This window comes from Eleutherodactylus coqui, chromosome 10 (assembly GCF_035609145.1).
Source record: "Eleutherodactylus coqui strain aEleCoq1 chromosome 10, aEleCoq1.hap1, whole genome shotgun sequence".
Classification (NCBI taxonomy): Eukaryota; Metazoa; Chordata; class Amphibia; order Anura; family Eleutherodactylidae; genus Eleutherodactylus; species Eleutherodactylus coqui.
Window position 1 is genome coordinate 54,210,247 of NC_089846.1, and position 17,219 is coordinate 54,227,465.

Consider the following 17,219-nt stretch of genomic DNA (forward strand, 5'->3'; position numbering starts at 1 on the left):
CTTCAGAGGGGGAGGCAAGGGCAGCAGCAGGGCAGGTTGCAAGAGGCAGTGCGGTGTCCAGGGGTAGAGGCAGGGCCAGACCGAATAATCCACCAACTGTTTCCCAAAGCGCACCCTCGCGCCATGCCACCCTGCAGAGGCCGAGGTGCTCTAAGGTCTGGCGGTTTTTCACAGAGACGCCTAACAACCGACGAACAGTGGTGTGCAACCTTTGTCGCGCCAAGATCAGCCGGGGAGCCACCACCAACAGCCTCACCACCACCAGCATGCGCAGACATATGATGGCCAAGCACCCCACAAGGTGGGACGAAGGCCGTTCGCCGCCTCCGGTTTGCACCGCTGCCTCTCCCCCTGTGCCCCAACCTGCCACTGAGATCCAACCCCCCTCTGAGGACACAGGCACTACCGTCTCCTGGCCTGCACCCACACCCTCACCTCCGGTGTCCTCGGCCCCATCCAGCAATGTCTCTCAGCGTAGCGTCCAGCCGTCGCTAGCGCAAGTCTTTGAGCGGAAGCGCAAGTACGCCGCCACGCACCCGCACGCTCAAGTTAACCGTCCACATAGCGAAATTTATCAGCTTTGAGATGCTGCCGTATAGGGTTGTGGAAACTGAGTCCTTCAAAAGTATGATGGCGGCGGCGGCGGCCCCGCGCTACTCAGTTCCCAGTCGCCACTACTTTTCCCGATGTGCCATCCCAGCCCTGCACGACCACGTCTCCCGCAACATTGTACGCGCCCTCACCAATGCGGTTAGTGGCAAGGTCCACTTAACAACGGACACGTGGACAAGCACAGGCGGGCAGGGCCACTACATCTCCCTGACGGCACATTGGGTGAATTTAGTGGAGGCTGGGACAGAGTCAGAGCCTGGGACCGCTCACGTCCTACCCACCCCCAGTGTATGCTTCCTCCACTAAAGCACCCTCCTCCTCCTCAACCTCTGTCTCGCAATCTAGATGTGTCAGCAGCAGCAGGACGTCGCCAGAAGTCGGTGTCGCGCGGCGTGGTAGCACAGCGGTGGGCAAGCGTCAGCAGGCCGTGCTGAAACTACTCAGCTTAGGAGAGAAGAGGCACACGGCCCACGAACTGCTGCGGGGTCTAACACAGCAGACCGACTGTTGGCTTGCGCCGCTGAGCCTCCAACCGGGCATGGTCGTGTGTGACAACGGCCGTAACCTGGTGGTGGCTCTGCAGCTCTGCAGCCTCACGCACGTGCCATGCCTGGCCCACGTCTTTAATTTGGTGGTTCAGCGCTTTCTGAAAAGCTACCCACGCTTGTCAGACCTGCTCGTAAAGGTGCGCCGGCTCTGCGCACATTTCCGCAAGTCCCACACGGACGCTGCCACCCTGCGGACACTGCAACATCGGTTTAATCTGCCAGTGCACCGACTGCTGTGCGACGTGCCCACACGGTGGAACTCTACGCTCCACATGTTGGCCAGGCTCTATGAGCAGCGTAGAGCTATAGTGGAATACCAACTCCAACATGGGCGGCGCAGTGGGAGTCAGCCTCCTCAATTATTTTCAGAAGAGTGGGCCTGGTTGGCAGACATCTGCCAGGTCCTTGGAAAGTTTGAGGAGTCTACCCAGGTGGTGAGCGGCGATGTTTCAATCATTAGCGTCACCATTCCTCTGCTATGCCTCTTGAGAAGTTCCCTGCAAAGCATAAAGGCAGACGCTTTGCGCTCGGAAACAGAGCCGGGGGAAGACAGTATGTCGCTGGATAGTCAGAGCACCCTCCTGTCTATATCTCAGCGCGTTGAGGAGGAGGAGGAGGAGCATGAGGAGGATGAGGAGGAGGGGGAAGAGACAGCTTGGCCCACTGCTGACGGTACCCATGCTGCTTGCCTGTCATCCTTTCAGCGTGTATGGCCTGAGGAGGAGGAGGTGGCGGAGGAGGAGGAGGATCCTGAAAGTGATCTTCCTAGTGAAGACAGCCATGTGTTGCGTACAGGTACCCTGGCACACATGGCTGACTTCATGTTAGGATGCCTTTCTCGTGACCCTCGTGTTGCACGCATTCTGGCCACTACGGATTACTGGGTGTACACACTGCTCGACCCATGGTATAAGGAGAACCTTTCCACTCTCATTCCCGAAGAGGAAAGGGGTTCGAGAGTGTTGCTATACCACAGGACCCTGGCGGACAAGCTGATGGTAAAATTCCCCTCCGACAGCGCTAGTGGCAGAAGGCGCAGTTCCGAGGGCCAGGTAGCAGGGGAGGTGCGGAGATCGAGCAGCATGTTCAGCACAGGCAGTGCAACACTCTTTAAGGCCCTGGACAGCTTTATGGCTACCCACCAAGACTGTGTCACCGCTCCCCAGTCAAGGCTGAGTTGGCGGGAGCACTGTAAAAGGATGGTGAGGGAGTACATAGCCGATCGCACGATCGTCCTCCGTGACGCCTCTGCCCCCTACAACTACTGGGTGTCGAAGCTGGACACGTGGCCTGAACTCGCGCTGTATGCCCTGGAGGTGCTTGCTTGTCCTGCGGCTAGCGTCTTGTCGGAGAGGGTGTTTAGTGCGGCTGGGGGAATCATCACAGATAAGCGTACACGCCTGTCAACCGACAGTACCGACAGGCTTACACTCATCAAGATGAACAAAGCCTGGATTTCCCCAGACTTCTCTTCTCCACCAGCGGACAGCAGCGATACTTACGTAATACGTAGGCTGCACCCGCGGATGGAAGCATCGTTCTGTATCACCATCCAAAACGGTGACATTTCTGCTTCATCAATCTGTGTCTAATATTCCTCCTCCTCCTCCTGCTCCTCCTCCTGAAACCTCACGTAATCACGCCGAACGGGCAATTTTTCTTTGGGCCACAAGGCTCACTCATATAATTTTTCCAAACAATTTTTATACGTTTCAATGCTCTTACAAGCGATGAAACTTTAACTTGAACCAATTTTTCGTTAAACTGGGCTGCCTCCAGGCCTAGTTACCACTTAAGCCACATTAACCAAAGCGATTAATGGGTTTCACCTGCCATCTTGGTTGGGCATGGCCAATTTTTTCTGAGGTACATTAGTACTGTTGCTACACCAATTTTTTTGGGCCCTCACCTACAGTGTAATCATTGTAATTTCTATGTTCTTCGCCTGCACTTATGGTACAGAAAGGTGTGTGGGGTTGGCCTACACTTTTGCTACATAAATGTAACTGGGGCCTTGTCTATACTGCAGCTACTGAAATGTGAAAGAGACTGTTATCTCCCTAAACTGCAATGGGAATTGTTACTGGGGCTTGTCTTGAGTGCTACTATTACTGAAATGGAACTAAGACTGCGCTCCTCCTATACTGCTGCTTCGGAATTGTAACTGGGGCTTGTCTTGAGTGCTACTATTACTGAAATGGAACTAAGACTGCGCTCCTCCTATACTGCTGCTTCGGAATTGTTACTGGGGCTTGTCTTGAGTGCTACTATTACTGAAATGGAACTAAGACTGCGCTCCTCCTATACTGCTGCTTCGGAATTGTTACTAGGGCCTGTCTTGAGTGCTACTATTACTGAAATGGAACTAAGACTGCGCTCCCCCTATACTGCTGCTAGTGATATGTTAGTGGGGCCTGTCCCTAATACTACCCCTGAAATGTTAATAATTCTGGGCTCTGCCTATACCACAGCTAATGGTATGTCACTGGGGTGTGGAAACAGAGGCTTCACAAAGACATGATGGCGGCGAGGCCATTTCCCACCAACGCTGTTACTGTTAAGGTGCATATAACCACGGACACGTGGAGAGGACACATAGTGCCTCCAAAACATCCCCCTCCTCCTCCAACAATGAAAACATTCTTGGCAAATACCTTTGCATTGGTCCGTCTGGTGGCAGTCCAAGAATTTCACCTTTAACGACACTACAAGAGAGCACCACCACCATCCCCCCGCCACGGCCCACTTAATCATGGCCACATTCCGAAAACCAACTACATAAAACCGCGCTACTAGGTCCGCAGTCACCACCACATTACCACCAACGAGGTTACTGTTAAGGTACATATTACCAGTCTGACTGGGGCATGCAGTGTGGGCCAAAGCCCACCTGTATTGTATCTGACGTTAGCTCTGCTGAGTAGGGCACTGCAATGGGATATATTTATGTACCACCGGTGGGTTCCAGGGAGCCACCCATGCTGTAGGTGCACACGGAGTTTAACCTACATCTGTCCACTTCTAAAGAACCCCAGTCTGACTGGGGCATGCAGTGTGGGCCGAAGCCCACCTGCATTAAGCACGACATTACTACCTCAGCTGTGTTGGGCAATGCAATGGGATATTTTTATGTACTGCCGGTGGGTTCCAGGGAGCCACCCATGCTGTAGGTGCACACGGAGTTTAACCTACATCTGTCCACTTCTAAAGAACCCCAGTCTGACTGGGGCATGCAGTGTGGGCTGAAGCCCACCTGCATTAAGCACGACATTACTACCTCAGCTGTGTTGGGCAATGCAATGGGATATATTTATGTACCGCCGGTGGCTTCCTGGCACCCACCCATGCTGTGGGTCCACAGGGAGTTGTAAATGCATCTGTGTCCACTTCTAAAGAACCCCAGTCTGACTGGGGCATGCAGTGTGGGCCGAAGCCCACCTGCATTAAGCACGACATTACTATCTCAGCTGTGTTCGGCAATGCAATGGGATATTTTTATGTACCGCCGGTGGGTTCCAGGGAGCCACCCATGCTGTGTGTGCACACGGAATTCCTATTGCGGAGTTGTACCTGCCTGTGACTATTTATAAAAAACCGCGGTCTGACTGGGGCGTGCAGACACCTTGACAGAATGAATAGTGTGTGGCACATAGGTTCCCCATTGCTATGCCCACGTGTGCAGCTCCAGATGGAGGTGGCACAGGATTGGATTTCTCATTGCTTCTGTACAGCATTGTGGACTATCGGCCCGCCCCTTTTATGGGGGGGTCGCTGCCTAGCCATGCCAACCCTCTGCAGTGTGTGCCTGCTTTTCCTGTGGCAGACGCACTTATAAATAGACATGAGGGTGGCGTGGCATGAGGGCAGCTGAAGGCTGGGCAGGGACAGTTTGGTGTGCGCTGTGGACACTGGGTCGTGGGGGGGGGGGTTTGGGCAGCATGTAACACAGGAGAAGTGGCAGCGGAGTGTCATGCAGGCAGTGATTGTGCTTTGTTGGAGGTAGTGTGGTGCTTAGCTAAGGTATGCCATGCTAATGAGGGCTTTTCAGAAGTAAAAGTTGTTGGGAGGGGGGGGGCCACTCTTGCCGGTATTGTGGCTTAAGAGTGGGACCTGTGAACTTGAGATGCAGCCCAACATGTAGCCCCTCGCCTGCCCTATCCGTTGCTGTGTCGTTCCCATCACTTTCTTGAATTGCCCAGATTTTCACACATGAAAACCTTAGCGAGCATCGGTGAAATACAAAAATGCTTGGGTCGCCCATTGACTTCAATGGGGTTCGTTATTCGAAACGAACCCTCGAGCATCGCGAAAAGTTCGTCTCGAGTAACGAGCACCCGAACATTTTGGTGCTCGCTCATCTCTAATGCTAACTTTACACCGTTCAATGAACTCTGCGAAAATACAAAACTCACCAACTCAGACCTATTCCAATATATGCAAATAAAAAGCTACCTGATAAACAACAAAAACCTCACACTCTCATTACCGACATATCTGTATAACTTATTATTCGCACAGAATCTCCCAAAAAATAAGCTAAAACAATGGTACGAAGTATACAATGGAGAAGCAAGAGAGGATCCGAACAAACAAAAAAAAAATGCACATACTAAACTGGGAAAAAGAACTAAAAATATCATACGATCTAGACTACTGGACAAAAATGTGCAACTGGGCATTTAAATGCACCTTAAGCGCCAAATTATTAGAAGTTCACCAGAAAACATTAACAAGGTGGTACTACTCTCCCTTAAGACTGGCCCAGATGTTTCCAGGGAACCCAGGAAAATGCTGGAGGGGATGTGAAGAAAAAGGATCTCTCACGCACATATTCTGGGAATGCCCTGCCCTACGCCCCTCATGGTACGCGATACCCACGATCGCCCAAAAACTCTGGGGAATCAAAATCACAGTAAAACCCCAAACAGAAATCCTGCTATTGGAAATAGAGAAATACCCACGCCACTGCAGAAAATTCATAACACACATGTTACTATGTGTTAAGCTACTGATAGTTAGAAACTGGAAATCTACCGAACCCCCTACCCCAAACAACCTCACGAAAATGCTATCAGAACATAGCACACTTGAAAAAATCTTTGCAATAAAACAAAACAGAATGGCCAAATTCAAAGAAATATGGCAACCCTGGACAGAAGCAATAAAAAAAACACAATCCCCTGGGAGCCGCACTAATAACAAAAAAGGTAAAGGAAACAGAGAAGCCCCCCTTCCCCCCCCCCCCCCCCTCACAAGGGCCCTCCAAGGATTAAGAGTATATAATGGTCAGAAGTGGAATACACCCAAACTCCTCCTATCTCTCTCTCTCTCCCTGTTGTTCCAAGTTCACCCCACCCCTTTCCCACCCTCTTGTTATATAAAAGCAATTGTGAAATAGTCTGGTAATTAAAGTTAAGATGTAATGTGATGTAACTCTGTACGAATAACATGCATGATGAAAGACTGTTATAATGTAATACACCTGACTTCGCAATTAATAACAATTATTGCAACGAAAAACAATGGGTTCTTTTCCCCTGGGATTTCTGTGCATCTCGCAAGACACAGAAATTGTGCGGGAAAATCACCTGTGTAAATGCACCCTTAGGCTCCATTCACACGGGGCAGTTCGGCTGCAACAAAAAATGCACCAAAAAGTGCATTTGCAAAACTGAGTGCGTTTTTTGCCACAGTTTACTACAAACACAGTAAAAACACACATGGTTTTGCCAATGCACTTTTTGGTGCGGCTTTTATTGCAACTGAAATGTGCCATGTAAATGCAGCCTCAGGGCTTGTGCACACGAGGGTATATATATCGGCCGCCGTTTTCATTTGGAGTAAGGCCTTTTTTTTTAGCCAAACTTTTGTATCTACTAACATTGGTTGCCTCTGATAACACCGGCATGTGCCGGCCCAGGTGACCTTGCTGCTGAACCCATGTGATCTCCTGCTCGGCATCTCCTCCTCCTGCTACTGCTAGTGCAACCCACCCTTCTCCATCATCGACGATGGGTAATACACTGGTACAGTACCATACTGTACAATTGCACTCCAATGTAACAGCACAGAGAACACAGTGATAACGCTGAGGACAGATAATAATGTCACTTGCAGTCCTATGTAACACGACAGAGAACACGCAGTGATAACGTTGATGACAGAAAATGATGTCACCAGCAGTCCTATGTAACGCCACAGAGAACAGAGTGATAACACTGAGGGCAGATAATGATGTCACCTGCAATCCTATGGCCTGTATCGGCGGTCTATGTATGAAGAATGATCGCGCGGCGATCTCCCTCCATACATCGTGGGCACGGGCTGTTTCTTACAGCCGAACGTAGCGGCAACAGGTGTGATAAACTGCACGGCTCATCGGAGCAGTTAATCAATTCTGACAGCAGCATTTAAATCCCCCACACATCGTCCCGTACGGCCCCCACGATGAAATCGCAGGGAGTCGTGCGGGTATCATGGAAGCCTCGGGCCTTCTGAAAGGCCCCATAGCTGTCATGGCAGAGTGCCTATCAATGTAAATCCAATTAATTTGTTCAAGACATTCCAAAAAACACACCAAACCACATTTTTCTAAAGCATTTAGCGCTGCTTTTTCAGCACTAAACACTGTACAACGCTCCCATTCATTTCAATGGGGCTGTTCACACAAGCATTTTCGGCCCTGCGTCACCAATTGAAATGAATGGGCAGTGGTTTCAGTGCTGCTAAAAACACGGCGCAACTTGATACCACGTTTTTGGTAGCGCTAAACGCCCTAGATACACTGCCTGAGAGAAAAGAAAAAAATCAATATACTCACCTAGCGGGTGCCATCGGTGTCTCAGGGGCCACTCTGCAGAGCTCCATGCACGCTGGCGGGCACTTGTCAAGCAATCAGAACATCTTGCTAGTGACGGGGGATAGAAATTCCCTGCCTCCAGCAAGAGATTACTCTGATTGGCTGAGTCAGCTGAGTGACAGCTAACTCAGTCAATCACAGACAGAGCTGGATGCATCAATCATAGCCATACATCCATCAGTGGCTGTGATTGGAGCAATCCATGAATGGCTGTGAAATTAGCACCGAGGTCACGTGGGCTGGCAGCGAATCTAGAAGCAAGCGATGGAAGAAGAGGCAAGATTCTGCAATGAAGAATCGTCGAAACTCGAAATCGGTGAAAGACGAAGATGACAAAAGTAGAGGTATGACTGTATTAATAATAAAGGAATCTAAGCAATAAAACAAAAATACATATTTGGTATCATTGTGTGATTTGGTATGATCCATAAACCTCAGATCTATCAAAGTAACGCATTATTTACCCTGCACGATGAACGTTGTCAGTAGAGATGAGTGAGCACGCTCGTTTAAGGCTGATGCTCAAGGGAGCATCGATCTTTTCGAGTAACTGCTTACTCGACTGAGCACCATGCAGGGGGGGCGGGGGTTAGCAGTGGGGAGCGACAGGGAGAGAGAGATCCCTGCTTACTCGAAAAGACTGCATCAGCCTTACACGAGCGTGCTCGCTCATCTCTAGTCGTCAGAAAAAAAAATAAAGAACGCCAGAAATGCGCTTTTTTGTTTACCCCATCCCCAAGAAAAAATGCAATAAAAAGCGATCAAAAAGTGCCAACGCAAACTACAGGACATCCTGCAAAAAATGAGCCATCACACAACTATGTCAGCAAAAAAATAAAAAAGCTATTGGGCGCAGAAGATGGCAGCAGAGAATATTTTTAAAAAATTAAATATCCTTGAAAAAATAATACAAGTAGTACAGCAAAAACAAGAACTATTCAAGTTTGGTATCGTAGTAATCGTACTAACCCATAGAATAAAGTTATCATGTCATTATTGTTGCAGTTTGTGCGCCATAGAAATAGGACGTACCGAAAGATGGCAGAACTTATTTTTTTTTCATTTCTCTCCAATTAGAATTTTTTTTAAAGTTTTTCAGTACATTATATGGTACATTAAATAACACCACTGAAAAATACAACTCAGCCCACAAAAAACAAGCCCTTAGACAGTGACGGCGAGGGATAAATAAAGGAGATATTAAAAGTGGGGAAGGAAAAAACAAAAATAGATAAAAAACTAAAAAGCTTTGTCACTAAGGGGTTAACAGTTACCACACCTACTTTACATTGCAATCATTTAAATTTATTTTTTAATAGGCTTCTGTAGAAAAGCACAGTGCCAGTCATTAAACAGTTAATTATGGGTGACTTCAAGTGCATGAGGCCTTGGTGATAAACACCTGCAGTCACCATGGCAACTGTGCTGATGTCATCCACAGCTAGGCCTACGTCATAAAGAGCCTACACAAGAAAACTCCATGCCGGCAGGGGACACGGCCAGATGCAGCGTGGTGCTTGGTGTGTCTGGAGACCTGGAGCTTCACCATCTGTGAGGGAGGAGGGGACGCCTGCCTAGCCAGCCAGATCAGCCATATTTACCTAGCCAGCCCGATCAGCCATAACTGCGCAGCCAGCCAGATCATGTCTATTATCCCTAGCGATCCATGGGGTGACAGATGCTGCAGCCAGATATCCGTCATATCCAGGGTATCCGCTGCCCGGAGAGGTCACATTTGGATATCTCCATTAGGCATCACACGGGACCTCTGCTTTGCCCTCGTCTTGTTTACTAATAACTAGACATGAGCGAGCACCAAAATGCTCGGGTACTCGTTATGTGATAGACATGATAATTAATTAGTATAAAATGTCTATCGATTTGCACTAGACGTATTATGTGTGTTTTGTGACTTCAGCCTAATGTGAAACTCTGCTGCATAAGGAAAGAGTTAAATCACAGTGTCATATGTTATTGCTTGAGTGTTTTCCCAGTCCTCCCCATCCCCCACACAGAATCTTCTTGAACAAAGAGATATGTACTTTCAGTTTCAGATTCGAGCACATGTTTGTGAGACAAAGACTTGCTTATACATTGGACTTGAGAGAAGGTGGGCAGGAAGGAGGGGGGGATTCTATATGATCCGACAAATGAGAATCCTATATGTTACTGATGTAACCTGTTGCCCGCCCATGTTATGCTTTACAATAAAAGGCCCTGTCTGGCTGTTTCTGGGCAGAGAGCCATTTTGGATATGAGGCTGATAGCTTGTGTCTAATTTGCTCCACGATGTGTGCACATGATACAATTCGGAAGCTACAAAATACCCCGAAACCTGCTGGAGAAAATCGTAATCCAGATCAGTTACTGGAGACGAACTTTTCGCGATGCTCGAGGGTTCGTTTCAAGTAACGAACCCCATTGAAGTCAATGGGCGACCCGAGCATTTTTGTATATCGCCGATGCTCGCTAAGGTTTCCATTTGTGAAAATCGGGGCAATTCAAGAAAGTGATGGGAACGACACAGCAACAGATAGGGCAGGTGAGGGGCTACATGTTGGGCTGCATCTCAAGTTCCCAGGTCCCACTATTAAGCCACAATAGCGGCAAGAGTGGGCCCCCCCTCCCAACAATTTTTACTACTGAAAAGCCCTCATTAGCAATGCATACCTTAGTTAAGCACCACACTACCTCCAACAAAGCACAATCACTGCCTGCATGACACTCCGCTGCCACTTCTCCTGGGTTACATGCTGCCCAACCCCCCCCCCCCCCGGCGGAACGACCCAGTGTCCACAGCGCACACCAAATTGTCCCTGCGCAGCCTTCAGCTGCCCTCATGCCACGCCACACTCATGTCTATTTATAAGTGCGTCTGCCATGAGGAGGAACCGCAGGCACACACTGCAAAGGGTTGGCACGGCTAGGCAGTGACCCTCTTTAAAAGGGGTGGGGCGATAGCCCACAATGCTGTACAGAAGCAATGAGAAATCCAATCCTGTGCCACCTCCATCTGGAGCTGCACACGTGGGCATAGCAATGGGGAACCTATGTGCCACACATTATTCATTCTGTCAAGGTGTCTGCATGCCCCAGTCAGACCGCGTTTTTTTATAAATAGTCACAGGCAGGTACAACTCCGCAATGGGAATTCCGTGTGGACCCACGGCATGGGTGGCTCCCTGGAACCCACCGGCGCTACCTAAATATATCCCATTGCAGTGCCCATCACAGCTGAGGTAATGTTGTGCTTAATGCAGGTGGGCTTCGGCCCACACTGCATGCCCCAGTCAGACTGGGGTTCTTTAGAAGTGGACACATGCAGTTACAACTCCCTGTGGACCCACGGCATAGGTGGGTGCCAGGAAGCCACCGGCGGTACATAAATATATCCCATTGCATTGCCCATCACAGCTGAGGTAATGTCGTGCTTAATGCAGGTGGGCTTCGGCCCACACTGCATGCCCCAGTCAGACTGGGGTTCTTTAGAAGTGGACACATGCAGTTACAACTCCCTGTGGACCCACGGCATGGGTGGCTCCCTGGAACCCACTGGCGCTACCTAAATATATCCCACTGCAGTGCCCAACACAGCTGATGTAATGTCGTGCTTAATGCAGGTGAGCTTTGGCCCACACTGCATGCCCCAGTCAGACTGGGGTTCTTTACAAGTGGACATATGCAGTTACAACTCCCTGTGGACCCACGGCATGGGTAGCTCCCTGGAACCCACCGGCGGTACATAAATATATCCCATTGCAGTGCCCAACACAGCTGATGTAACGTCTGCAGTAATGCAGGTGGGCTAAAAATTAATTTGATTACACTGTAGGCGAGGGCCCCCAAAAATTGGTGTACCAACAGTACTAATGTACCTCAGAAAAATTGCCCATGCCCAACCAAGAGGGCAGGTGAAACACATTAATCGCTTTGGTTAATGTGGCTTAATTGGTAACTAGGCCTGGAGGCAGCCCAGTTAAAATAAAAATTGGTTGAGGTGAAAGTTTCAACGCTTTAAAGAGCATTGAAACGTATAAAAATTGTCTACAAAAATTATATGACTGAGCGTTGTGGGCCTAAGAAAAATTGCCCGTTCAGCGTGATTATGTGAGGTTTCAGGAGGAGGAGCAGGAGGAGGAGGAGGAGGAGGAATATTATACACAGATTGATGAAGCACAAAGGTCCCCGTTTTTGATGGGGATAGAGAACGATGCTTCCATCCGCGGGTGCAGCCTACGTATTGCTTAGGTATCGCTGCTGTCCGCTGGTGGAGAAGAGAAGTCAGGGGAAATCCAGGCTTTGTTCATCTTGATGAGTGTAAGCCTGTCGGCACTGTCGGTTGACAGGCGGGTACGCTTATCTGTGATGATTCCCCCAGCCACACTAAACACCCTCTCTGACAAAACGCTAGCCGCAGGACAAGCAAGCACCTCCAGGGCATACAGCGCGAGTTCAGGCCACGTGTCCAGCTTCGACACCCAGTAGTTGTAGGGGGCAGAGGCGTCATGGAGGACGGTCGTGCGATCGGCTACGTACTCCCTCACCATCCTTTTACAGTGCTCCCACCGACTCAGCCTTGACTGGGGAGTGGTGACACAGTCTTGCTGGGGAGCCATAAAGTTGTCCAGGGCCTTAGAGAGTGTTCCCCTGCCTGTAATGTACATGCTGCCTGATCTCCGCGCCTCCCCTGCTACCTGGCCCTCGGAACTGCGCCTTCGGTCACTAGCGCTGTCGGATGGGAATTTTACCATCAGTTTGTCCGCCAGGGTCCTGTGGTATAGCATCACTCTCGAACCCCTTTCCTCTTCGGGTATGAGAGTGGAAAGGTTCTCCTTATACCATGGGTCAACCAGTGTGTACACCCAGTAATCCGTAGTGGCCAGAATGCGTGTAATGCGAGGGTCATGAGAAAGGCATCCTAACATGAAGTCAGCCATGTGTGCGAGGGTACCTGTACGCAACACTTGGCTGTCCTCACTAGGAAGATCACTTTCAGGATCCTCCTCCTCCTCCTCAGGCCATACACGCTGAAAGGATGACAGGCAAGCAGCATGTGTACCCTCAGCAGTGGGCCAAGCTGTCTCTTCCCCCTCCTCCTCATCCTTCTCATGCTCCTCCTCCTCCTCACCGCGCTGAGATATAGACAGGAGGGTGCTCTGACTATCCAGCGACATACTGTCTTCCCCCAGCTCTGTTACCGAGCGCATGGTCGTGTGTGACAACGGCCGTAACCTGGTGGCGGCTCTGCAGCTCGGCAGCCTCACGCACGTGCCATGCCTGGCCCATGTCTTTAATTTGGTGGTTCAGCGCTTTCTGAAAAGCTACCCACACTTGTCATACCTGCTCGGAAAGGTGCGCCGGGTCAGCGCACGTTTCCGCAACTCCAAGACGGACGCTGCCACCCTGCAGACCCTGCAACATCGGTTTCATCTGCCAGTGCACCGATTGCTGTGCGACGTGCCCACACAGTGGAACTCTATGCTCCACATGTTGGCCAGACTCTATGAGCAGCATAGAGCTATTGCGGAATACCAACTCCAACATGGGCGGCGTAGTGGGAGTCAGCCTCCTCAATTATTTACAGAAGAGTGGGCCTGGTTGGCAGCCATCTGCCAGGTCCTTGGAAACTTTGAGGAGTCTACCCAGATGCTGAGTGGGGATGCTGCAATCATTAGCGTCACTATTCCTCTGCTATGCCTCTTGAGAAGTTCCCTGCAAAGCATAAAGGCAGACGCTTTGCACTCGGAAACGAAGGCGGGGGAAGACAGTATGTCGCTGGATAGTCAGAGCACCCTCATGTCTATATCTCAGCGCGTTGAGGAGGAGGGGGAGGAGCATGAGGAGGAGGGGGAAGAGACAGCTTGGCCCACTGCTGAGGGTACACATGCTGCTTGCCTGTCATCCTTTCAGCGTGTATGGCCAGAGGAGGAGGAGGAGGAGGAGGGGGAGGAGCATGAGGAGGAGGGGGGAGAGACAGCTTAGCCCACTGCTGAGGGTACACATGCTGCTTGCCTGTCATCCTTTCAGTGATCTTCCTAGTGAGGACAGCCATGTGTTGCGTACAGGTACCCTGGCACACATGGCTGACTTCATGTTAGGATGCCTTTCTCGTGACCCTCGCGTTACACGCATTCTGGCCACTACGGATTACTGGGTGTACACACTGCTCGACCCACGGTATAAGGAGAACCTCTCCACTCTCATTCCCGAAGAGGAAAGGGGTTCCAGAATGATGCTATACCACAGGACGCTGGTGGACAAACTGATGGTAAAATTCCCATCCGACAGCGCTAGTGGCCGAAGGCTCAGTTCCGAGGGCCAGGTAGCAGGGGAGGCGCAGAGATCAGGCAGCATGTACAGCGTAGGCAGGGGAACATTCTCCAAGGCCTTTGCCAGCTTTATAGCTCCCCAGCAAGACTGTGTCACCGCTCCCTAGTCAAGGCTGAGTTGGCGGGAGCACTGTAAAAGGATGGTGAGGGAGTACGTAGCCGATCGCACGACCGTCCTCCGTGACGCCTCTGCCCCCTACAACTACTGGGTGTCGAAGCTGGACACGTGGCCTGAACTCGCGCTGTATGCCCTGGAGGTGCTTGCTTGTCCTGCAGCTAGCGTCTTGTCAGAGAGTGTGTTTAGTGTGGCTGGGGGAATCATCACGGATAAGCGTACCCACCTGTCAACCGACAGTGCCGACAGGCTTACACTCATCAAGATGAACAAAGCCTGGATTTCCCCAGACTTCTCTTCTTCACCAGCGGACAGCAGCGATACCTAAGCAATACGTAGGCTGCACCCGCGGATGGAAGCATCGTTCTCTATCACCATCAAAAACGGGGACCTTTTTGCTTCATCAATCTGTGTATAATATTCCTCCTCCTGCTCCTCCTCCTGAAACTTCACATAATCATGCCGAATGGGCAATTTTTCTTAGGCCCACAAGGCTCAGTCATATAATTTTTGTAAACAATTTTTATACGTTTCAATGCTCATTAAAGTGTTGAAACTTTCACCTGAACCAATTTTTATTTTAACTGGGCTGCCTCCAGGCCTAGTTACCAATTAAGCCACATTAACCAAAGCGATTAATGGGTTTCACCTGCCCTCTTGGTTGGGCAGGGGAAATTTTTCTGAGGTACATTAGTACTGTTGGTACACCAATTTTTGGGGGCCCTCGCCTAGAGTGTAATCCAATTAATTTTTAGCCCACCTGCATTACAGCTGACGTTACATCAGCTGTGTTGGGCACTGCAATGGGATATATTTATGTACCGCCGGTGGGTTCCAGGGAGGCACCCATGCCGTGGGTCCACACGGAGTTGTAAGTGCATATGTCCACTTCTAAAGAACCCCAGTCTGACTGGGGCATGCAGTGTGGGCCGAAGCCCACCTGCATTTAATCGGACGTTACCTCAGCTGTGATGGGCACTGCAATGGGATACATTTATGTACAGCCGGTGGGTTCCAGGGAGCCACCCATGCTGTGGGTGCACACGGAATTCCCATTGCGGAGTTGTACCTGCCTGTGACTTTTTATAAAAAACCGCGGTCTGACTGGGGCATGCAGACACCTTGACAGAATGAATAATGTGTGGCACATAGGTTCCCCATTGCTATGCCCACGTGTGCAGCTCCAGATGGAGGTGGCACAGGATTGGATTTCTCATTGCTTTTGTACAGCATTGTGGGCTATCGCGCCGCCCCTTTTAAAGAGCGTCGCTGCCTGGCCGTGCCAACCCTCTGCAGTGTGTGCCTGCGGTTCCTCCTCATGGCAGACGCACTTATAAATAGGCATGAGTGTGGTGTGGCATGAGGGCAGCTGAAGGCTGCGCAGGGACAGTTTGGTGTGCGCTGTGGACACTGGGTCGTGCGGGGGGGGGGGGGGTGGGTTGGGCAGCATGTAACCCAGGAGAAGTGGCAGCGGAGTGTCATGCAGGCAGTGATTGTGCTTTGTTGGAGGTAGTGTGGTGCTTAGCTAAGGTATGCATTGCTAATGAGGGCTTTTCAGAAGTAAAAATTGTTGGGAGGGGGGGCACTCTTGCCGCTATTGTGGCTTAATAGTGGGACCTGGGAACTTGAGATGCAGCCCAACATGTAGCCCCTCGCCTGCCTATCCGTTGCTGTGTCGTTCCCATCACTTTCTTGAATTGCCCCGATTTTCACAAATGGAAACCTTAGCGAGCATTGGCGATATACAAAAATGCTCGAGTCGCCCATTGACTTCAATGGGGTTCGTTACTAGAAACGAACCTTCGAGCATCGCGATAATTTCGTCCCGAGTAACGAGCACCCGAGCATTTTGGTGTTCGCTCATCCCTAGTGTTGACATTTCCCAGCCTCACCAATGCTGAGGCCAGTAATTGACTACTGTGATCACGTATTTGTCACATGATCCCACAACGTGGAAGACGGCGAGTAATAGAACGGCCATTGCAGCTGACACGGAGCTACAGAGGAGTATGGACTGAGTTTTCTTTTAATTAAACACACTTCAAATTAAAATCAGGAAAGCTTCACTGCTGTGCCTACCCACCAGCCTGGGTTCCCCCTCCGCCCCATCTCTAGTCAGCGAGTGGAGTGCGCCTCGGCCACACAGAACTGTATTTAGAGTGACCCTCCAGGTTCCTGGACTGGAGGTTGGAGGTAGTGTTGCCACCTTTGTCACAAAAAAATACTGCCCTAATAGTGTCCTCCTTAGTGGCATCAATATTATTAGTGACCCACCCCCACCTTAGTGTTCTTCGTAGCAATAATGATCCCGCTAGTGGCCCCAGTATTAATAGTATCCCACTATAATAATAATAGTGCCCCCTCTTTGTGCTCTCCCCACCCCTTAACCTCCAGCTAGGCAGCAACCCACACAATCAAGTATTTCACTCATCCTCTACTGTAGCTTCAGTCCAGCCACTGCTGACATAATCAGAGACACTGACTCTTTCCTCCCTCCTGGCGAAGCTAGCCTGTATGTCTTGCATGCAGCAGAGACACTCGATGGGGATATCAGGAGTCAGAGTCTCTGATTACATCAGCAGCAGCTGGACCAGAGCTAGAGAGGTGTGGGGTTACCACCGCCATCATGACTGCAGGAAAATGACAGCCGGAAGTGGCAGAATGGAGAGACTGTTGAGAAGATCATCTACGAGTAATATACCCCTCCACATTCTGATCCTGGGACTGAATTTTGCCCCCAAACCAGCGGTTTGCTT